We start from the raw sequence: 25,546 nt of genomic DNA, 5'->3' as shown, positions 1-25,546 counted from the left end.
AATTTCAAGGCACGCCCCTAATCGGTAAATTGTTGCAGTAGTTCCGATAACAGAACTTTAGTGGCTTATTCTTTTCTTAAAATTATACATACCTGAACAAATATTGTACGTGCACACGTGGCATGCACCAGCTGTGTAGCGTTAGGTTATGCGTAGTTGTCACGTTGTGATGAAACTCCCCAATATTAATACTCGCTGTATTTTGAAAACTGTTAATCTTACGCCTTTGTAATATACAACTTTCTTGTTCATTTATGATTACTTATGCTGAAGTAATGGCAGTCAAACTTCTTACGCCTTGTATTTCATTTATTGTATTTAAATTGTAACGGGCATCACGCAGGCTATTTTAAGGCACCAATTAGAAGCAAAAGGGGGATTGTAGCTCTGTGATTTCCCATGCACGTAGCAGATCCGAATCGTACGTGCTATATCTGAAATCCCACAAGAAAAACGGGCAACAAACAGAAGCCAAATAAATCGGTCCGGTCCGGTCACGAACCATTATCAAGCTCTAAATTAATTATTAACGAATGAAAAACATCTTTATCGCTATTTTCGTTAAACACTCCCGAGATTAATTATAATTAATGTGTTGCACATAAATTAGCAGTAAGTAGGCTACATTTTTCTAGACACCCACTTTTAATTCTCCGATCCTGTAAACACCATTTTTATGGGGCTGTAGCAGGAGATTTAACTAACACTTCAAGTGACTTTATTGCCACTGGCAAATATAAAATTTGATATATTCGCGAAATAAGTATAAACAAGACGGGGCACTAAAGCACTGCTAAATTTGAAGGCGGATAAATCACGTGCTTGATGAGGTGGACTCCAAAAATTTACCGGATTTCTCTATCTTTTTATCGTTAAACTTTGGAAAATAGTATTTAAATTGATATGAGCTCTGCCGACAGATTATATTGTAAACATGAAGTAGCTGTGCTAATTCTTGTAATTTTTTTGTAATAAAATTTATCTAATAAAAATATTCGACAAATAAACTTAATAACTACTAAAAATTATAGTACAGCATACTGCTCTACTTATTTATCTTTTAGTCTATTTGCACCCGTAAGTGCTTTAATAACCTTCTAATTTAAAAATGTTTTACAAGTCTAATACACAGGGTGCTTGAAAGCAAATGGGTCATACTTCACTGATTGTTCACTTGGAAAAAAAATTAATGTAGCTACAAATTTGGAACAGATCATGTTTAATTTAGACCAGAATGTCCCGATAAATCATAATTGAGAATTGAAATCTACTTTTCTCTAGAATGAGTTATTTTGGCGATATGCAACAAACATTTTTTTATACAGAAAATAAAGAGAGGTTTCAAAAACACAGTTTTTGTAAATCATTAAGGAGGTATATCGGGGTCCGAGGGAAGTGAGGAGCGCAGGGGGGGTCCTATGCTTTTCTTATGGGACTAAAACCCGCTGCCAATTTGAAAAAATTAAATTCTATTGAAAATATTTGCGATAAACATTATCTATAAAGCTAAGAAATCTACTCATATGCACATAGCATATATATTGATTAATTAACAACATAAAAATATCATATTTAAGTAGTTTTAAATTATATTTAATGAACGCATATACACTATGTAGATGTGGCAACAGCGCTAATAATTGTCTAGCAGTTTTTACACACTGCGAACCTACAGACCTCGGACATCGGAGATATTGCGCATCAAATTCGGGTAAAGATGCGTACGCGTTCAAAAATGTATTGTTTGTAAACTATGTACAATATAATTATTATATACAGCAAATATATCGTATTATCTTCGCGAAGATTTGTATCCTTTTTTTAAAATCCGTAAATCATGTGAACTGGTAAAACAACGAGAATTATGTTAATTTAGTTCTAAAGAAATGAAATGACACTCGCGCCGCGCCCATCTCTCGTCCAAGTCAAAGAAAATGTTGGATGCAATTTTGAAGGTTCACTGTTCGTGTTTTTAATCTCTATTTTAGTAATGTTACAAAAGTTTTGCAACTATAACTAATTTTTTAGATATAAAGTTTGCTGAGAAATATTTATGTTCCTTTTATCTCAAGTATTACTAATTATATTAATCAAGTAAAGAAAACTTTATGTAACCCTAAATATTGCTGGGTAATGATTACGATGTTTTTATAAACCATTAAATATATTAAAAGGATTTATCAACTGTATTTTTTAGTCCAATAAATATATCACAGCTTTCTAGTCTTTTTTTAATTAATCTAGTTTTTTAAAACCATTACAAAAAATCATCTGTTGTGGATAATTTATTGTTGATAACAATGTACATGGGATTTAGGGAAAATGTATATGTTTGAAATCAATTTCGTTTTTATCAAGTCTTTCAAATGTATTCCCTCCTTGCTTTCAGCTAATTGCGACGTTGCCAGATTAATCCTGAAGTCAGACAGAAATGCAATTATTGGTTTCTGTTTCTAATTAATACAGCTGTATTATGTTCAAAATTTACATTAGTTTTATATCAAAAATAAGATAATACTGTGTACTATCTATGGAAAAGTTTTGTTTCACAATTTCTACATTTTTTCTCAGTTATGGGCAAAAAAGAGCCGCACCTTCCATCTTCGCCATATAAACCTATGTTAAAATGAACAACTTTCAACAACAATATCTCAAAATCTAGATTCAAAACAAATCTCACAAAAATATGAGGCACACAGGGAGCACTGGGTAATACGCTATATAAATTTCTAGTACATCTGTGCGTAAACCCGATATACTTCCTTAAAACATGGATGCAACTAGTAGACTACATTTATAACTCAGTTCTATACAATAACGAGAGAAAATATGAATGATAAATTTCTATCTAATTTATGTGTGGTAAAAACTAGGATCCTATCTATGTTTTCATAACAAATTGCTGTGAAATGATATGCACTTATCATAATATAAATATTACAATATATTTTCACCGTTGTTGAGTGCTGTTAGCTGCCAAAACATCGGTTGGAAACAGCAGTATGCCACGAAGCCACCATTCAAAAGCTGCCCGAGCGTTAGAAAATAAATTTATACCATCCCACGGTATCATAAAATTTAAAGGTGAGAAAATAAATTAGTGAGTTGGATACATAACTCTGGATGTTTTTCATTTTCCAGACAGGCCCGACAATAGATAATAAATAAAGCAATAAATAAACATGTAATTTTACACGATATTTTTAGTCGTTCGCTATGGGTTTGATTTACTGGTTATGGTTAGAATGATGTAAATACGCTTAGACAAAATTATTGAAATTTGATACTATAATTTCCTATACATAAACTTGAAACCAGTGGCTACAGTCGCAAACAGAACAGGTTGTAACATATTGGCATCTTACTTTTGATTCAAAGAGTGTACCTATTAAACAAAAATAACTATGATCCAGGAAAATAAGGAAAACATGAGAGAACTTTTTTATTTTCTTTAATAGAAAAGTGTACGTTTTCAGGTCAGAAAATATGTATCAGATGCATTTTTTCGAAAAAAAGTTTCACATAAAAGTTGCTCAAAATTAAATTTCCTACAAAATTACATGAATAATTTCGATTTTCCCAATTAAGTACAGATTATGTGAAAATTAATGTTTTCTATGACACCGACCAAGAACTGTGAGGGTACATCTCTTAGTTATTGCAAAAAGATGGCCTGGCCACCATTTAAACAATGTTTTTGCAATATCTAAGAGGTGGACCCTCACAATTCTTGTTCGATATCATAAAAAGCACCTAAAAACGTATTCCAGAAATCAGTAAATCTGTAAATACTAGAATCGTTGAATATTTAGCCACATAATATGGAAATTTTGCCTTCATCTTTTGCAGTGTATATTATAANTAACATATTGGCATCTTACTTTTGATTCAAAGAGTGTACCTATTAAACAAAAATAACTATGATCCAGGAAAATAAGGAAAACATGAGAGAACTTTTTTATTTTCTTTAATAGAAAAGTGTGTAGGTTTTCAGGTCAGAAAATATGTATCAGATGCATTTTTTCGAAAAAAAGTTTCACATAAAAGTTGCTCAAAATTAAATTTCCTACAAAATTACATGAATAATTTCGATTTTCCCAATTAAGTACAGATTATGTGAAAATTAATGTTTTCTATGACACCGACCAAGAACTGTGAGGGTACATCTCTTAGTTATTGCAAAAAGATGGCCTGGCCACCATTTAAACAATGTTTTTGCAATATCTAAGAGGTGGACCCTCACAATTCTTGTTCGATATCATAAAAAGCACCTAAAAACGTATTCCAGAAATCAGTAAATCTGTAAATACTAGAATCGTTGAATATTTAGCCACATAATATGGAAATTTTGCCTTCATCTTTTGCAGTGTATATTATAAATACAAACATGCTGCAAAAACATGATCGATCAGGAAAATATATTCCTATTCAACAATCACTTACACATAGTTAATAAGTACCTTTTACCGTTTCGTCCTCGAATATAAACACCCACACAAAAATTTTCCTAACAGCTATAATAATAATAAATTTATTGAAATAGAAACACCTTTGTTTACTGTTGCCACACAATTTAAATATTCCCAAGAAACGTTTACAAAAAAATTTAACCAAACCCTACGGTACCAACACGGACTTCAAAAATTTTATTGCTTTTCAAAACCTTCGAGATATTCACGATAACTGTTAACGTGATTAAGAATCGTGGACGCTTGAAGGCGGGAAAGAATAACAATTAATAATTACAGAGATTGTCAATACCGTTAGGGGGCGTCCACACGTAGCGACAAATGGTAGCGACTTAACTATGCAGTTAAAAATCCCTAAGATTTATTCCATTTTCCACCCACAAATCCACAAAAGGAATAAACAATCATTCCTGTAAATATGTAAATAATAGTAGAATTTTTTTATAATTATATACAAATTGATAAAAGCAAGTAATTAAAGGACATGGTATCTCATAGATTTTAAAATATTAGAAGAACGTCTTGAATTTAGAACCTACATATGCCATTTCCAGTTTAGATGAAAATGTCAGCAGTCCCGCTGAAGCAACATCCGATTTATTGCTTCCACAACCCATATCGTTCACTTGACGCCGACATTAGAATGCTATTGTGCTATTCTAATGCAAATAAATGACAGCAACCACTGGCCATCGTGTTAATGTCTCTTTCAACGACTCTGATAAAAAAACCGAGATAAAGTATGTCAGGGTTGTTTAGAATGGAATTAACGAGACAGGACGAAGCCTTTGTTCGGAAGATGAGCAGAAACCAAAACAGTGGTACTTCGAATTAGCATTGAAGCAGTAATCAATGTTTTATAAAGTAAATGATTTGATAATTCGTTGAGGAACAGTACTCTTCAATTAAGAACCGTTAGAAACGTTTTTAGCTTGCTCTATGAACTCCAAATTATCTGGTTCACAAAAAGTTTCTTTAGAAATTGCTCTTATTGTTTAAGAAGTTTTGTAAAACTGGTTGATTAAGGAGGTATATCGGGGTCCGAGGGAAGTGAGGAGCGCAGGGGGGTCCTATGTTTTTCTTATGGGACTAAAACCCGCTGCCTATTTGAAAAAATTAAATTCTATTGAAATTATTTTCGATAAACATTATCTATATAGCAAATAAATCTACTCATATGCACATAGCATACATATTGACTAATTAACAACATAGAAATATCATATTTAAGTAGTTTTAAATAATATTTAATGAACGCATAAAGACCATGTTGATGTGGTAACAGCACTTATAAATGACTAGCAGTTGTACACACTGTGAACCTACAGACCTCGGACATCGGAGATATTGCGCGTCAAATTTGGGTAAAGATGCGTACGTGTTCAAAATTGTATTGTGTGTAAACTATGTACAATATAATTATTATATATAGCAAATATATTGTATTATCCTCGCGAAGATTTGTATCCTTTATTTAAAATCCGTAAATCATGTGAACTGGTAAAACAACGAGAATTATGTTAATTTACCTCTAAAGAAATGAAATGACACTCGCGCCCATCTCTCGTCAAGTCAAAGAAAATGTTAGATGCAATTTTGAAGGGTCTGTGATAGAAATTACATTATTATTCACTGTTCTTAATCTCTATTTTAGTAATGTTACAAAAGTTTTGCAACTATAACTAATTTTTTAGATATAAAGTTTGCTGAGAAACATTTATGTTCCTTTGTTATTCCGTACAAATGCTTTTATCTCAAGTAGGTATTACTAATTATATTAATCAAGTAAAGAAAACTTTATGTAACCCTAAATATTGCTGGGTAATGATTACGATGTTTTTATAAACCATTAAATATATTAAAAGGATTTATCAACTGTATTTTTTATTCCAATAAATATATCACAGCAAGTCTTTTTTAATTAATCTAGTTTTTTAAAAACATTACAAAAAATCATCTGTTGTGGATAATTTATTGTTGATAACAATGTACATGGGATTTAGGAAAAATGTATAAGTTTGAAATCAATTATTTCGTTTTTATCAAGTCTTTCAAATGTATTCCCTCCTTGCTGTCAGCTGATTGCGACATTGCCACATTAATCCTGAAGTCAGACAGAAATGCAATTATTGGTTTCTGTTTCTAATTAATACAGCTGTACTATGTTCAAAATTTACATTAGTTTTACATCAAAAATAAGATAATACTGTGTACTATTTTGGGTAAAAGTTTTGTTTCATAATTTCTAAATTTTTTTCTCAGTTATGGGCAAAAAAGGGCCGCTGCGTGCATCTTCGCCATATAAACCTATGTTAAAATGAATAACTTTCAATAACAATATCTCAAAATCTAGATTCAAAAAAAATTTCAAAAAAATATGACGCACAGAGGGAGCACTGGGTAATATGTAATATAAATTTCAAGTACATCTGTGCATTTGAGTAAACCCGATATACTTTCTTAAGTGGTCAAATAGAGGTTAGATGGGATAGAAGCAACTGAAACTGCGACTATAGAGGTGACATATAGAGTATAGACTTAGGGGAATCATTATTTTAAATTCCACGACGGGAAAGTCAACGGCCATAAATCGCCAGAATTTGTAGAGGCCAGATATCAGGATCCAAACCAGATAGCAATAACCGAGAATTCGCGAAGCCCATCCTGAAGTATGATCGAATGTCGACTCTGGGATGTCGCAGTACTGTAACCAGAGCGAAAATCTCTGGCCAGCGTGAGCATATGACCCGAATTCAAGCGAATTCGTTGCGTTTCAATACTGCTATACCTACTGGTCCAAAAAATCTGAAAAACTAAAAGCAGTCTAACACTCTTTACTTAATGAAGCTACTGCCACGATGTACTCACATGGTACAACGCCATGACCATTATCTGGAAATGTGTATCAATCTCATCAGTTATTTTATTTTTCTCTTTAACCAGGTCAATGAAAACGTTCTGGATATTTCCCCTCACTGAAAATATATTACAAAATTTCAACAATCCAACTGTTCGGGATTCTTTTGTGAGAAAGTTGATGGGAGCGCCTGTATTCCTAAACTTAATGCACGAGCTTTCTTCCTCCGTTGTATCAAATTTGTCATTCATGCTTGTTCTAAAATATATCTGATACAAGCCCATATGGTAAATAGCGATCTATTATAGCTAATGTTAAACATTTATAACCTGCGCTTACGTAGGTCGTCGCCCGCATAAAAAATATTATTACCACTCAGTCTGACGAATTCATTTACGCCGTCTTTATGGCTATACTATTAATTTTTCCAGTGAAACTTTTTATGTTACGTTATTAAATCCTAAGTTCGTGAAACGCGACGCGGCTTTTTCTAGCCGTATAAGAATTATGAAATTATTTTCCAATTTCGATCCTTCCCAACATTATTTTATTTTTAGATGTGTCGGTGAGCTTAAGCGGCTCTTTGTCGGATCTGTTCGACAATGTTTGGGGTAAAAAACGGCCAAGTTACACAACTGCTGCATATTCGGCCAGGACCAGCTCTAGATAATTTTTCTGTAGGGAAAATAGTTTTTAATCCACGTTTCCAAATTAGTTCCAATTCAGTTGGTCCGTCAGATCGATATTTAATAATCCATCGAACACACTTACCCGCAAAAAAATTTCTTGCTTCAAATGTACAACATTTGATTTTAAGGTATAGCACGCAAGAAAACATTTTCTTCTTTCGAGAAAATTATTTATTTATTTAAATACTTTAAATTTCTACCCAAAAATACAATTTCTTAACAACAGATAAGATCGTACATAAGTTTAACCAACCAGACATAGGTTGGTTTGGGACTTATTGATGGTCCTCGCCATTATGTCTTCAGAATGACTTACCTGCTTCAGTGTCATTACTCACAAGGAGATGTGTATACACAGGGCGTAAGTGGCTCCATCTATCGTGCTAATCCCCACCTACGCCATTCTATGACCTGCTACAATTTTCTTTCAAGGAAACGTAAGTTTGATTATAATATGCGACATTCGTCTTGAATAATTCCTACATTAATGCTAAATTTTAAATATATAGATATATTTTAAGGAACTGGTAGTTTTGAAACAAATATGCAGTTTATGATGAACTGTAGGAGATATTGTAGCTAAAGTCCGAGATAATAAATTTCAAAACTATTAAAGATTTGAATTAAATATATTTACAAATAATATAAATTCTAAGAAAAATTATAAATTACACCAAATATTTCACACAGATTGACGAAAGTTATACATTTGAATAGAATAAAATAACATTTACGGCAAATAATTCCGTTTAAAACTATCTGGTCATTTGATCCAAATACTTTTTTTCAGAGCATTACCATTTTCCATTTATACGATAATGAACGAATATATTGACAAAATTTCAGACTAGCAAACTAGCATTAGACACAACCTCATTGTTTTTATTTTTCAAAGTTAAATATGATTTTTCTTTGTAACACATAGTAATCTCTATAAATAATAATTTGTACTATTTATTGTAACGGAGAGAAATAAGTTTCAACTGATACTTTATGTTTTGAAATGCCCAAGGCCGATCCTGTACTTGTTACAAACAAGACGAGGCACAGAGTGCAGACAAGTGCTTATAAACAAGTAAATTCCTGTTACCAGAGAATAAACGGTACCGTAAATGAAACACATCACAAATTTACGCAAACTATAAGTAGTGACATTGTACATTACCCCAAAAACATATGGTTCTGTAATGTTTTCACACAATAAAAAGTCGGCATGTTCATCAAATTACAAGACAGATTATTTACTACCACTAGAGATATATACATGGGGTCATTCAGATGACGTGAGATCGAGGTGTTAATTATACAATTTTAAGTACAAAAATGTAATTTTTCGCAAAACTGACATATATTCTGAAAGAACAGTTTAAGTACTAGAAGTTCAATAAAACGTGTACCGTTCGCTAAAAAAATTCACACGCTCCCATTAGGACGGGCAGTGAATATGTTGTTCCCAAATTTTTAACAACGCTTCCCATGAGTTGACGATCGAACACCGTCTATGTAGGATGCGTGAAATTTGCTACTCGGGTTTCGCTTGGTGGAAATTGAAACTAGCGTGAATTTTTTTGTCCTCGGGCTATTCTGCTTATGTTATCATGGTGACTTTGACACCTCTTTTGTGGCTTCAGGGAATGCAAAATGTAACTTCAGGCGTGAATGGCGATCTGGCTCGAAAAATCGAAAATTAACAAAAAATTTATTTTCTTCTACAGTTCACTTCTGTGTTGCTAACTCCCCAAGTCTCTGGTGGCTCGAAACAGGCCTCTGATGGCGGTAGAAACCCGTTTTCTCGTCACTACTCAATGGTTAAAAAAAAATTCAAAAGATGGGTGATTTTCGAAATTCTGGCTAGTGATACGACAGTATGAGGACCAAATTTTGTGTGAATTAAACCAACCTTTCCAAAATTGCAAAAGAAAATGTGAATTACACAGAGTGTAACTTTTAATATGAGTCACACTTATACGAATGCTACTTTTGATCTTTAGAATCACTATGAGTTTGTTTTCGCAAATTCCGTTATGAAAACTAACTTATTTTAACCTTCTTTTTGTAATTTTCATACACCGCAAACATTTTCTATTTGTCTGTAGCGACAACATCGTTTACTCCTGACAAATGTAAGCTCTAACCATATCAATTCTTTTATTTCTCGACCTAGAGGGTTGCAGTTCGGTTTGCTGGAATCTTCAGACGAATGCTCGAGAGACGCCAGAATTAGTTTTTCGATATTACGATTAAAGACATACGGAGGTGGTTTGCTTAGGTCACATTTAAAATCGCATGACCCAACCAATATTGTTAAAAATGGTGAAAACTAAAATAAGTGTAACAAAATGAAGTAGTGACGACGCACAGTGGAAAATATTGGACAAAATTCTCGCCACTCGCCAATTTTCATCGTCTCGTCGTGATTTTTTTTTTTAATAATCTCGTGTTAATCTGAATTTTCATATTCCTGTGAGTTTTTTTCGAAAAACCCTTGTTTTAATGCTTAGGGAGCGCCCCAACCTCAATGTCGAAGAAAATTTTTTTAAATACTCTGTTCAGTTGTAGAAAAAAATGTTTAAAAAGTATCTGCTATTAATAAAATTAATTATTATGACCCTTGATGATATATCTGATGTTTTTTCTTCAAAAACCTAACCTCAAAATTATTAATTCTAACCTAAAAGCCTTAAACGAAATTTACATTGGAAAAAAGTTTCTTTACATGCCAAAAGTACGAAATAGATTCAATAGAACCCTACGTAACGTGTTACACCCAAACCATGAATTTGAATCTAAAAAACCTAACCTCAAAACCAACATTAACTAAGTTTAAACTCACTAAATTAAGCGGAATATCAAAATTCAGATTACCACGAGATGAAAATTGGCGAGTGGCGAGAATTTTGTCCAATATTTCCCACTGTGCGACTTATTCGATCATTCTGCGCCTATTTATAGATCATCAAAAATACACTAGGCTCTTCTACATACCCTGGGGCTCAGCCACCGTTGTCCTTCGTAAGCGTTCGGATCAGGATCGAATTCTGCTTAAATTTATACTGTGCTGTGTATACCTTTGATCATTTGGTTGAGGGTAAAATTGCACCCTATATATTCAACACTCTTCACCTTGAGAGGGAAATAATATAGCCACTCGTAACTATCCAGATTTGTGACGATATCGCCGATAACGACGAACAATTAAGTTACAATCAGCCGTAACTTTCCTATAACCGCGTTTAGATCACGCGAGGCGTGCATCATATAGAACGCACGTCAGTTTAATCAGTCGGTTGGGTAGGGCGGTGGATTAATCTAGTATCAGTAGGTGTATTTTATCTTCTTCCAGACACACCCTCGTCTCGATTTAGGTAAAGCATGTGGTTTCGCACGTGTTCTCTTAACGATCATGTATGAACGGCGAGCGAACGAAAAATCCACGTATGAATCATTGGTTGTGGGATACGTTAAGTACGATGGCAAGATAAGGCCGGTTTCTTCGCTATCTTCGTTTCGCGGCCTGCTGACAATAAATCCGGAACTCTCTCTGTACCGCTGCAGCAGGAGTTGTTGGTTTAATGTATCATAATGTCAGTATGAGGAAGTAGAAGAGTGAGGTGGAGCAATGTAAGTACAGTATTTAGTACGCAGATATTGTGTGTTCATTTCACAGTATCAAGAAATATGTGAAATTACTTTATTAAGATGTACACATCCAATCGAGACTTAAAAATAATCCATAAATATGAAATAGCCACATTCATAGCAAAGACTAAAAAATACTTCAAATAGCTGAACTACCTTTGACAGGGCTGAATGTACTCTTCAATAGGGGCGTCCGTTTTTTTTTTTTTTGGAAAAGGTTACAAATCATTATAGGGTAGAAAGACATTTAATTTTAATAAAGGTTCAATACCAACAATTCACATTTAATAGTCACAGAATCCAAAGTTTTTATAAAATAATACACTTTCTATAAAACAATAAAAGCATTCGAACGAGGATGAACAATGCATCTTTGAAGATCTATTGCAGCGATGTCATTTGTTCAAAAATTTCTCTCAATAGTAAAAATGTCGTGTTAATAAAATTAAACAAAAAACAACATAATTAAAATTTTCATTTGAAAAAACGGGTTCACCGCATTTCATATGTATCTTACGATATCAAATTACTCAAGAACTGTACAATCATCTTGAAAACACTAGAAGCACTGTTATTAAAGAACTGTATTTGAAAACTATAATTGACTATAATTTTAAGTTATACCTATTTTCATCTATGATGACTTGTTTAGACTCCCATTCATAAACAGCATCATTCGAAGGACAAAAACCTTTGATAGTAATTGATGTATTCAAATTTGTAAAAGATTTTTTTTGATATCAGACAGCTTTTTTAACAGTTAAAATCTCTTACACTCTTCGCAATTTCGACAGCATTGAACAAATTTCACTTAAATTTTATATTATACAAGGTGTTTCAGGATTAACTCGACAAACTTTAAGGACATATTCCCTATAAAAAATAAGAAAAAAAAAAGTATAAATTTTTTTCCAGAGACGCTTCATTTTCGAAATATAGGGCAATAAAGATTTTTAAAAAATTTCGAAATTTTTAAATAACTTCTAAATGAAGAAGGCTATTTGAGCGAAATTTGGCATGACACGTCTTATAAGATACCATTTTTCCATAGAAGTAGAAGTCCCGCAAGCAACCAGTGGCGGAGTTATGGGGACTCAGACTCATTAAATTATAAAAAAAAAAATGAATACGGCACTACTGAAAATAAAAAATGATGCTGTTTTAGATAGAACAGTTTGTTATTTATATATATTGTTATTTTATTTTCAGTAGGGCCGTATTATTTTTTTTTATAATTTAATGAGTCTGACTTCGCATAACTCCGCCACTGGTTGCTTGCGGGACTTCTACTTCTACGGAAAAATGGTATCTTATAAGAAGATGTGCCATGCCAAATTTGGCTTAAATAGCCTTCTTCATTTAGAAGTTACCTATTTAAAAAATTCGAATTTTTTTAAAAATCTTTAACGCCCTATATTTCGAAAATGATGTGTCTCTGGAAAAAAATTATACTTGATCTTTTTCTTATTTTTTTATGAGGAATATCTCCTTAAAGTTTGTCGACTTAATCCTGAAACACCCTGTATAAATACAAGAACTACAAACGAACTGAATATATGTGAACCCTGTATCATGAATAATTCTATTTAATTAGAACTTGTGCTTCATTTTTTACGCCTAGAGCAACATATTTATTCTATATTTTCATCTGCTTTTATTTTAATAAAAAGGATAATACATACAAGATTGCCGCATCATCGCTGTTCCGCCCTGCAAAATAATATCAAGCAATCCAACTAACCATCAAATTACCAATTTATTCACAAATAGAACTGCTACCCGATGTTGACATTAAAGTCTCGCCTGTGTCAAGGACGGAAAACATTGTGCAACCGCAGATGCATAATAACGACTGTCGATTTCTGCATATTGGGATCGCTTTTGCACGCAATTAAATATGAATCACGCAGCACGAGGTGCTCATAAAACATTTGTTGTGTTGCGGAATCTCGATCTTGAAGGTTTCCACGTAGAAAAAAAGGGGTAAATTACATTCCTGTCGTGCCTGCCATGCAAACGACTCGAGTGATTGTCACAAGAAGCTCGAGGTGTTCGTTAAATTAAACCGATACCGATACAAAGCGATCGGAAGTGTCAAATTCGTTTATTGTGCGCGATTAATGACCTGACAATATGCTTGTTCAGAGACAAGTCTGCGTTTAAACATACTTTCCAAATTTGGAGCATAAGACTAGTTGTATTATTTATTTTTCTTTGCAGCGTTTGTGTCGATTAATATTAGTCCAATCAATCTGTCACGGCCTTGTGTTAATTTTACAAAACATACTACCTGAAAAAAAAATATGGTGATATAGGAAAAAAAATTCTAAGAAAGGTAGTGTATTTTTTCTGTGGCGCATAAGCGGCGAAGTTAATCTAAAAAATTCATAAAAATAAATAAAACGGTTTTTCGCTAAAAAAAAAACTTGAAATCCATTCGAAAAAAGTTAAATGAGAAAGTTGTAGCTATTAAAAAAATCCATCGATTCGTATTTTTAAATATATCGATTGCTATATTACTTTTCGAGATATATCGAAAAAACCGTCAAAAATCGTTTTTTTTTTTGTTTTTGCTGTATCTCTTGCAAATCAAGGTTTTGAAACTTGCTACTTGCTGTAAATGTAGCCCTCGGGAAGCAAAAAAGTACCTTTTTTAAATTAAAAAATATTAAAAATTTTTCGAGTTATAACGATTTTTCAAAAAAAAAGGTCATCTCGAAAATCGGCTCTTCTTGCTCGGCGAATAGTCGTAGAGAAACGAATCAGGGCTCATTTTTTCCTTAAGATTTGTACTTTCATGGTAAGAAAGAATAATAACGATTTTATTCATTTCAAGTGTCCAAAGATGGTGAAAAATGTTGTTAACATTTCAATAATTGTTTATAAAATAAAGTAAGTATAACTTTTTGTGGTAATTATTTCTTTTTGCTATAAAAGTATTACAAAATATTTAATTATTATTGTACAGAAAATTCCTTGGTATAACGGTCGATTACATTTTTTATTTTCACAGTTAATGTAAGTGTATCACTCTTATGTCCTATATTCTTCTTATCTTCAATTCCCTCGACCGTGTTTCATATTCTTCTTCTTCCATGGTTTCGTTTCCTATATTTTCCACGCAATCAACTTCATTTTCCACATAATTCGTTGCATCAGTAAGTGATTCAAACGCGTCAAAAGAATCATCGTCTAATTAGATGTTTGGAGTCTCAAAATTTTCACATTGGGATGCATCACAATGTAAACAAACACTTGTACATTTCAAAAAATTTTTTTTACAACCACAGATTTTATTTTTGCAACCACTGACGCAGCTTCATAATTTTTTTTTTTCAAAGGTAATTATGCTTTTGAGGCTGACGTAAACGTCATATTTTGTTTTGTCTCGTCGAGCTATTGATGTTTGCGGATATTCAATTCTGTTTTACTTTTGACATCCAACTTTTTAGATTGTTATTGTAGAATGATTTTCTCTCGGATTATTATTTCTATTTGCATTTCTTATGTCTTTTCGAATGCACTCTTTGTTTTCTAAGTAAGGTTTTATTGATTTTGGTTCGTCTTTGTTTTCTTTTCTATTTTACTTTTGCAGAAAAAATGTGATAAGATGTTTTTAATTATAATAATGTAACTCAAACCTATCACTAAGGTAACAAAAGTCCAATCAGTATGCACCAATTATTGTGATTCACTGTTATTCTTCATATTTAATATGCTCTTTTCGAAATCTATCGATCACCAGTAGTTAAGTTGCTAACTCGTTGTCCTCACTTGTCAGTTCATTAGAAAGCGAAGCGAAAAACTGGTGTATATAAAATAGCAGTACATAAAATACTTAAACGACAATCACAGTATCTCTACCAGGCCCAACGATTGCAGGTGTTAATAGTACCAGATTTTCATCAAAGACAAAACTTCTCTGGGTGAATTTTAGAACAAACCGCAATAATTCAGTACTCCGCTACATACTTTCACCTGTAGCACCCTGTATATGTACCCCATTACGGTTTACGCTTCGAGGATAACATTTTCTCTTAATCATAAACATTCGCTGTCATTAATCTCACGTATCTGAGGAGGAACTATTATTTTGAAACGTAGCAATCCGCATCAGCTGTGTTGAAATAAATACCGAGCACTATTTCTTTATCTCTTTCGTGTAACCACCTACGGACAAGCTTTTATTAGTGTTGTGTGTGTTATATTAGTATAGTCACTCTTGACATGCTAATAATTACCTCCGCATTACAGCCGCTCCAAATAAATAAAAAAGCATTAACATATCAATAAGAAATAAATCTAGTAGGTATGGAATTATGTCATAACAAATTTTACGTATCGCTGGCTACCCTGATTTACTTCTGTCGGTTTAAATTGGATAAGTGTAGAATTTATTTGAATTAGTTTCAGCATAATTTATATTTAAATAATATACACGTACATATATTTATTTTAAAAATATTTATTGGGAAGACTGATTTATTGCGCATCTTTTTTACCTCTCGTAATTTTTCCATAAAACTGATAGTTTTCTAGTAAACAAATTAGATGCGTCATCGTTCACTAAAGGGGTAATTGCGAAAATTTGTAAAAATAAAGCAGACGGATGTCATAACAAATAAATTGTTATTTATCATATTAATAAATTGACACTTTCTGTCAACCAATAGTTAGTACCAATTGATTAATTTATTATCAGAATAATATTTATACCAATGACAAATATGTCGACATGTTCTAAGTGTTTTTCGAATCCAGAAAAAGTAGTAACGCTGCAGTAAGATTATACCACCAACGATATCCAAACCGACCCATTCCTCATAGACAAATATTGGCCTCGGTGGAAAGACGGCTTCGCAAAACTAGTAAAATTCAGCCGTCGTGAGGGTGCCGGAAGAAGGCGTAATGTCCCAACTGTTGAAACTGGAGAAACTATACTGGAACACCTAGAATAAGACTGTGGTACAAGCACAAAACAGGTGCCCAGGCAACTGCAAGTTCCTCAGTCTTGTGTGGAATGTAGCTCATGAAAATCTGTTATACCATTTTCACCATCAACCCGTGCAAGAATTGAATCACCCTGATTTACCTAACCGCGTGGATTTTTGTCAATGGTACATTAATATTTCCAGGCATGACTTAAATTTCCTAATGAATATACGTTTCACCGATGAAGCAAATTTTCCTAGAGTAGGTACAGTAAACTTTCATAATGTTCATTCATGGTAGGAAGAAAATAATCATGAATTATTTGTTTCAAGATGTCAACATAATTTCAGTTTAAACGTTTGGATGGGAATTGTAGGAAATACTCTAGTAGGTCATTTTATTCTTCCAAGCAGGCTTGGAGCGGCCTAGTATCTTCCAACATTACTTGAGGATGTACCCCTCGCTACACATCAGGGATGTGGTATATGCACGATGGGGCGCCTGCACATAGTACACTTGCCGTTAAATTTAATTTAAATTGCCCGAATCGCTGGATTGGTCGTGGTCGTGATGCCCCCGTTTGTTGTCCTGCACGTTCACCTGACCTAGCGCCTATGGTTGTCTTTTAGTGGGGACACATAAAACGTATTGTTTATGCCACTCCTGTTGCCTCCTTGGAAGAACTACGCTTAAGAATATTTCAGGCAGCAGATGGCCTTCGCAATAACCAAGAACTGTTTGTGCGAGTGCGTTATAATTTCAACAGACGTATTAGGTTATGCTTGCAGCAAAATGGAAATTATTTCGAGAATATTCTTTAAATTTAATTTTGCATTTCTTGTTTTTCGTTTGTATTAAATTTTATTTCGGATAAATAACTTTACCTAACACATGTCCCATAGTCATAAGTTCTCAAATATGTTTCATTAATTAATAGCAAATTATTCTTAATGTTATTATTAAATTACCAGCATATTGACAGAAAGTGTCAATTTATTAATATGATAAATGTATTTCTGCCCAGACATGTATAACCAGTAGTTCAAAATTACCGGAAGAGTTGGGTGTTGGAAGAAACTGTTTTTTAATAGAAAAATTGGAAGAAACTATCTAAAACTATGCGAGACTGTGACACACCCTGGAAGTTCTGTACTACGGACGTGTTCTTTCTTGATGGATATACGTACTTTCGATCAAGGTTCAATAAAGCAAAGTGAAAAAAATATTAAATATAATACCTACTTACTTACATTGTATGAAATCATGTGGAGAAATGAAAAATTCATGATCACCCATGCCATTAAGGTAAGCGATTGCCTCGGCTCTGCCGTTGCGGAATGTTTGTAAATTAAGCGAAGATTAAAATAGCTGCTATCCCCGATTAGCCGTTTAATAATTAGCGATTCCAGTCAGATTCACCGGTACCCCGTATACGTGCATTATCCATTTTTTTGCCAACGGTAGCGGTGCAGGTGCTACCCAACGCTGGGTAATATGTAATGTTGGCTGGCTCTTTGTTGAAAGGCATCCAACCGCGACTCCTGTTTTAAAAGAATTTTTCGTATCATTCACTCCGGTTTTAATTAACTTTGTGCAGCGAATATGGCATTGTCAGACGTTTGTACCTTTTACGCGGGACGTGCCGTTTGTCTTTGACAAGGGCGTGGTTCGCCCTTTGTTCTAAACTTGATCGGTTGGGAAGAGAAATTGGAATCTCGTTTCGATTAACAAATTTCCACAAGGACGATCTAATCGCTCTATGTACGTGTAAAAGTATACGGCCGCGCTATACAGAGTGTTAATAATAAGTTTTGCCAAACTTTAATGGCGTATTCTACCGATAAAAATAATCAAATTTTGCCCTACAAAAATTTTTGATAGGAAGCTTCCCTACGGAGATACAGATAAAAATATTTAGTGAAACATTTTGGGAGATGACATTTTTCCACGGATAACTTATTCCAAAATACACTCTAGTGCCGTAGTTATTGGAGGAGTAGGGGACCTTTTTTGAAAAAGAAAAAAAAAATCGTACGCCACCGGTTTTATAAATAATTTTAACTGTTTTTAAAATGTACAATCAATTTGTGGCAATAAAGTATTCTAGTAAAGTATATACTTACCTACTTTCAAAATGGCATTATCATTTTTGTCTTGACAAAAAGTTTTTAACGTTCATTCGAACAAAAACTTAATCAGAATGTTACTATTTTTGCGTAAAAATGATACTGGAAATTCTTAATCAAAGTACTACTGTTAATGAATGAAATGAATGACATTTGAAGTTAATTCAATTATTTTTGTTCAAATGGACATTCAAAACTTATTGTAATCTTCCCGTATTCCTTGAGACCTTATTAAGAAATTTTGAAAACTTCTTTTAATTTCTAATAATCCTATTGAAATCTTAAGTAATCATTGAAATCTACTAAAATAACTCTGAAATCTCCTGAAATGTTTTGTAATCTGTTGAAAGATATTGTAATCTTGATTATTTATATGAAATTTGTAATCTTTTTTGAATTGATATTGAAATCTGCAGATACATTACAAGAGATTTCAGAAATTTTTTAATCTTCGTCTGTTTTTTCCTTGGCGGATTGCCCTTCGGAATACACCAATCACACCATATAGGTTTCTGTCGAGGTTTCTGTGTCATTCTTTGGAAAATGAGGTAGGGGAGGGGCGTTGTATAACGACTACATCGACGAAATTCATTAGCTGATTACATAGATTACAGCGAGGATTACAGATAAGATTACGTAGATTACAGATAGATTACATAGATTACAGATAAGATTACGTAGATTACAGATAAGATTACCTAGATTACATAAAGATTGCAGGGCAAACGTACGAGGATTACATCAGCGGATCGCCCCTCGTAACCACCAATGGGCGGATGAAAATTCACATATTATTTTTCAATGTCGATTCCAAGAACAGTTTTCTCTGAATGTTTGGGCAGGCATTGTGTAATGTTTTGATATCTCGCAAAAATATTAGGTATAGAATATATTGTTCCACATTTAGCAATTAAGTACTTAAGTATCTTCTTATTTGTTTTCCTAATTATCTAAAGACCAATAAATTTTACGAATACTTTACAAGAATACTTTATTGCCACAAATTAATTGTACGTTTTAAAAACATGTAAAACACAACAGTTGATTATTTTCATCGGCAGAAAACGCCATTAAAAAAACGCGAAAAAAACTACAAATATTAAATAGTTTGGTTGTTGTTAATATTTTCGTAGGTATTTCATTTTATTTTTAATTTTGTGCAATGCTCTGTAAAATCTTGTTTCTTTCCACCACTGCTTTATGGTCTATTTTCTGTTCTTTGCATTGTAAAATATAGGCAATCCCATTACTTGATTTCCAAGTCCCAATTTAAACCGACCTCTTAAACTTAACAAAAACGGAATGACGGGCATATTCCAAATGGGTTCGGGTGATGCAATTTTGTTGTCGGCTTCTTTCACTGTTAAAAATTGTACTTCGAATAGTTTTAACTAGGTATGTACGAGGAATTTCATACAGGTTATTCACACTGTGCATCACCGTGACTGATATGGTGGACTGGTAGCTTAGTGTGCATTGCTCGAAAATGAAATAGTTCTGGAAATGATAAAGTATTACCCATGTGAGCATGGATTATGCGCCAGCAATAGGAAATGTTAAATGGATAGCAACCATAATTGTTGCAAAATTGTAGTGGACCTTGTTCATCTTCAGACGACTGTTTCAATTATACAAGGTGTCCTATTTTAATGTACCAAAATATTTCGACAAAAGTTATCAGGTTTCGAGGGGGTGAAATTATAGTGACCTTGGAGTCAATACCAAGGTCATTTCAAGGTAAACCTTGATTTTTTAAACGGAAACCCATATTTTTTATTGCAGATTCGTATTGTGCGGGAAAAAATACGTAACTTTTGCATGAAATATTTTCTTGAAAATGCTTCGTCCTCTCGCCAGAGTGCGTTATACTTTTATTGTTCCATTTTAATTCTCAGGCTAATATTTCAAGAAATAAGCAGTCTTATGAAAAATATTTCCAATAAAAGTTGAAAAGTTTCGGGGGGATCAAATTACCGTGACCTTAAAATTAACTTAAAGTCAATTATCAAGGTCATTTCCAGGCCATCCTTAATTTTTTAAATGGAAACCCATATCGCTGCAAAATATTAATTGTAAACTAGATTTTTTTTTAAATAAAAAAGATATCTCGACTCCAGAAGGCCGTAGAAAAACATTTTTTTTTAATTCGTAAAAAAATGTCGGCCTTTTCTTTCTTTAAGTCATTTTCATAAAATATAAAAATTGGAATAGTTATTTGAAAAAACATGCACTAAAAAATCTTTTCAATCATTTTTTTATCCTTAAAATTAATAAAATCGTAAAAATGTGATGAATATCACAACTCTTTACAAAGAAAATAAGTCGAAAATCGTTACTGTAGGGTGCTGAGAAGATTTAGCCAATTTCCGAGGGCCTTTTTAAAAAAAAAATCAATAAATCTCGAAAAATAATTAATAATTTAGTTATAGAAGAGAAAAGAGAAGATTTTTTAACGGTTTGTTCTATATATCTCGAAAAGTAACAATGCAGTCGATACTTTTTTTTAAAACCTACAACTTTCTCATTTAATATTTTTCGATCCGAGCTATAGTTTTTTAATTATTTAAGAAAAACCGTTTTTTGCAACTCTGCGAAGTTTATGGCCTTATTCGTATTTTGGATCGAGTTTAAAGAAAAACAAACTCACTTTAAAACTTAATTTCGTATACGGACATTTTTTTCTAGGTAATAATTTCTGTAAGCACATCTCTGTATTGATAGGACTATAGCTCAAAAAAAGATTAATCAAACTAAGAGTTGATAAAAAGTATAGTTTTTTCCTCTGGATTTTTTATGATTTCTTACCACCTTGGTCACCGATACAAATTTTTGACATTCAGATCCTGAAAATACAAATTTCAAGCTCCAATTTGCTTGTTTTAGGTATTGCATTTTGAAAACCAAAAATTTAGGATTTTCTTTTATCCTTTAATTTGTGTTACTACTACTGTTATTTACATCATTCAAAAAGATAGTGGTGTGAGAAACATAAAACAAGTTCTGTATCTTCCTAGTAATTATTTCTTTGGTGTTTATTTGATATCAAGTAACGAGTTAGCGTAAAACTGAAATATATTTATTTAAAATCTTGTTAAAATCCAACATATATCTGGCGTTGAAAAAATATTCTCCACCACCAGAGGTACTTTGGTATTCCAGGAATTTTACAGATTACTGCTTACTGAATTTTATCACAACTAAAATATTTATACTACAGTTTTAGTTTGTTTACTGTTCAAATAGTTGTATTTTTTCACGCTACAGTTAAACGTATTTTCCAAGTACAATTTTCGCTGCTTGAAAGTGTGACTCGATATTTTTTTTAAAGTGTAAACCTCATTTTATTTATTTATTAAAATCAACACCTTCGCAGCAAAATATTTACATAAACTAATAATAAAAATGCAATATTAACCAACAAAAACGTATTTAATGGGAAGGACACATAGTCGAGTATCACGTAGACAACATTTTCTTATAACAATGGAACCGTGACACCACTGACATTGACTGAATAATTAAAATTAATTTTTATATTTCAAAAGTTTGATTTCGAGCATGGCAATGAAACGGTATTCGACCTTGTGCTTAATGTGCCACAAATGACTTACCTAGACGCTCAATACACTCAGAGCGAAATGAATTAATGTGTCCTTACATTTTTAGCATAAATCAATGACCGAAGTAATCAGCAAAGTGGCAGAAGTGAGGAAAATATATAGTGACTTAAAATTTTCGACAGAGGTATGTTAGTTTTTCCCTGGCAGAAGTGCTTGGAAAATATATACGCCAGGAAATATAGAGTTGAAAGCGACTTTTTGTTTCGGCAAGCTGAATTTATCATTATAGATGCTAAATATTATGTATCATAACATATTAGTTTCCGCAGTCATAAAAATGGTGGGAAGATTGTTTACAGGCTGGTTAATTGTATAATTTTTACGTGAATTCATGTTTTTCGCTTATAACTTTTTTTCCGTTCATTTCCACGAGAAAACAGTAAAGTACTTTTTTTCGTCTTCAAAAGGCCTACAAAAGTAGCCTTCGAGCGCCAAAAAATATTTATTAGATCAAAAGTTATAAACAGATGAAGTTTATTTATGACTTTTGAATTAAACATTTATAAACTGTAATAATAACGCAGTTTATAAATGTTTAATTCAAAAGTCATAAATAAACTTCATCTGTTTATAACTTTTGATCTAATAAATATTTTTTGGCGCTCGAAGGAAGGCTTCTTTTGTAGACCTTTTGAAGACGAAAAAAAAAGTATTTTACCGTTTTCTCGTGGAAATGAACAGAAAAAAGTTATAAGCAAAAAACGTGAACTTACGTAAAAAGTATACAATTAACCACCCTGTAAACAATCTTCCCCCCCATTTTTATGACTGAAAACTAATATGTTATTGTACATAATATTTAGCATCTATATCAAGGGTCGGCAACTGGCGGACCGCGGTCCAGGTCCGGACCGCGGAAAGTAAAATACTGGACCGCCAAAAATTGTTTGAAAGTATAAATTACTCAAATAAATTATTTAAAAAATCTTTTTTACGTTTAAGTGCCAATGTTATCATTTTTTCTAGTATTTTACAATTGTGTGAGTGTTTTGAGTTCTTAATGGTTAGTAAGCAGATTAAATTTGAGTCCAAATTAAAATAAAAAATAAGAAATATGAATTTTTTTCTGGACCTCGTTAAAAATTTTCAAAAGTATCCGGACCCCACCTAAAATTACTTGCCGACCCCTGATCTTTATAGTCTGTTTGGAAATGAAAGAGTAATAAAACCCCGAGATAAGAACCGGCCATGGGCGTGGTAATATTTCGTTTCAGGTAATTATCGGGTAACACTAATGCTAACAGGTAATGGGTGTACATTAGTATATTTTACTGGATACATCATAGGGCAGGGGCCGATGTATTGTGACAGATCAATCCAGTCTTAGAGCTGAATATACGAAGAAGTGCTAGTGCAGTAGAGTAAAATTACGTACCTGCTAAACGCGTGAAAAGATGTGCGCTGTCTCGGAATGAGAAGATTATTATATTAAATGTATTTAATGCATTGAAACACCAAAATCCTACCAACAGTGTTGACGACATCGTGGAAAAGTGTTCCAAAATGAGAGGGATTGGAAAATCGACTATCTAGACTTTTAAAGAAAACAAAAAATGAACAAGATAATGCAAATCCCCCAAAATCATCTACAGGGAGGTCAAAAGTCGTTATAGATGATTTCTTCAAAAATGTCATTCGCAGAAAAGTACACTCATTTTATTTTAAAAAAGGAATACCAACGCTAAACAAAATTTTAAGTGAACTTTCAGAGGACAACGATTTGCCGAAAATTAGTAGAAGCAAATTATGGGCCGTCTTACGAGAGTTGAATTTTTGCTGGGAAAAGCAGAACAGGAAGTCAGTACTTATCGATAAAGATGAAATTATTTGTTGGCGAAGATCATACTTAAGATCAATTAGAAAATTCCGTGACGAAGGGAGGAATATTTATTATCTAGACCAGGGGTCGGCAAGTAATTTTAGGTGGGGTCCGGATACTTTTGAAAATTTTTAACTAGAAAAAATGATAAGATTGGCACTTAAACGTAAAAAACATTTTTTAAATAATTTATTTGAGTAATTTATACTTTAAAAAAATTTTTGGCGGTCCAGTATTTTACCTTCCGCGGTCCGGACCTGGACCGCGGTCCGCCAGTTGCCGACCCTTGATCTAGACGAAACTTGGGTCAACGAGGGATATACTGTAACAAAAGTATGGCAAGATAAAAATGTAAAGTTTTCGACAAGCATTTTTGGATGGACTTTCAACAGGGTTCAAGGCACCTTCAGGTAAAGAGCGAAGATTAATAGTGACACATATAGGTAGTGCCAGTGGTTTTGTAGATGGCGGTTTACTTTTATTTGAATCTAAAAATACAGGTGACTATCACGAAGACATGAACGCAGATGTTTTCGAAGAGTATTTTACACAGATGTTGGATCTTATTCCTCCGGGGTCTGTAATTGTCATGGATAATGCCAGTTACCATTCACGGCAGACCGAGCGGACGCCTACGACTGCTTGGAGGAAAGCCGATATAATTCAATGGTTATCCGGAAAAACATTTCTTTTGAAACAAATATGGTGAAAAAGGAACTTTTGACACTTGTCAATCTTAATAAAGATCAGAAAAAATATGTTATCGATGAAATGGCAACAAATCGCCAAATAACGGTACTACGGTTACCACCTTATCACTGTGAACTTAACCCAATCGAATTAGTCTGGGCGCAGGTAAAAGGAGATGTAGCGCGAAATAATACGACGTTTAAATTAAGTGACGTGAAAATTTTGTTAAAAAATTCCTTGGAACGAGTAACTGCAGATAACTGGCAAAGATGTATACATCATGTACAAAAAGAAGAGGAAAAAATGTGGGAACTCGATAATTTAATTGACGTTACTGTGGAACCTATCGTTATCAATCTAGGAGACGAAGATAATTCATCAGAATATTCAGAGGATGAATTTTAATATACCTACTTTTTTATTTTCTTTATTGTACATTTATACAACACTACATTTACTCACCATTTGAATTTTCAAAATACATATATTTTTGTGTGGAATAAAAGTCTATTCATTAAATTTAAATAAATATTTTGATAATAATATTGAATAATTTTATTTGAATTACTAAAAACCCTCTTAACCCGGTTATGATGCTTAAAGTAGCCTCATGTTTTGAAATGCTGTTTTTATATTGTTTACTTATAAGAGAAATGGACCGAGAAATTGAAGCGGCATAGACAAAGACGGATTGTCGGGGATTAA

General features: G+C 32.9%; 1 protein-coding gene across 8 annotated transcripts in view; it reads right to left on the bottom strand.

Annotated features, from left to right (window-relative positions):
* LOC108914086 (rho GTPase-activating protein 21) overlaps positions 1–25,546 on the bottom strand; it is a 311,849-nt gene that overhangs the window by 258,797 nt on the left and 27,506 nt on the right. The window lies entirely within an intron of this gene.

The sequence above is a fragment of the Anoplophora glabripennis genome, unplaced genomic scaffold (genome assembly GCF_000390285.2).
Source record: "Anoplophora glabripennis isolate ALB-LARVAE unplaced genomic scaffold, Agla_2.0 scaffold16, whole genome shotgun sequence".
Lineage (NCBI taxonomy): Eukaryota > Metazoa > Arthropoda > Insecta > Coleoptera > Cerambycidae > Anoplophora > Anoplophora glabripennis.
This window is presented reverse-complemented; position numbering and strand designations above follow the sequence as displayed.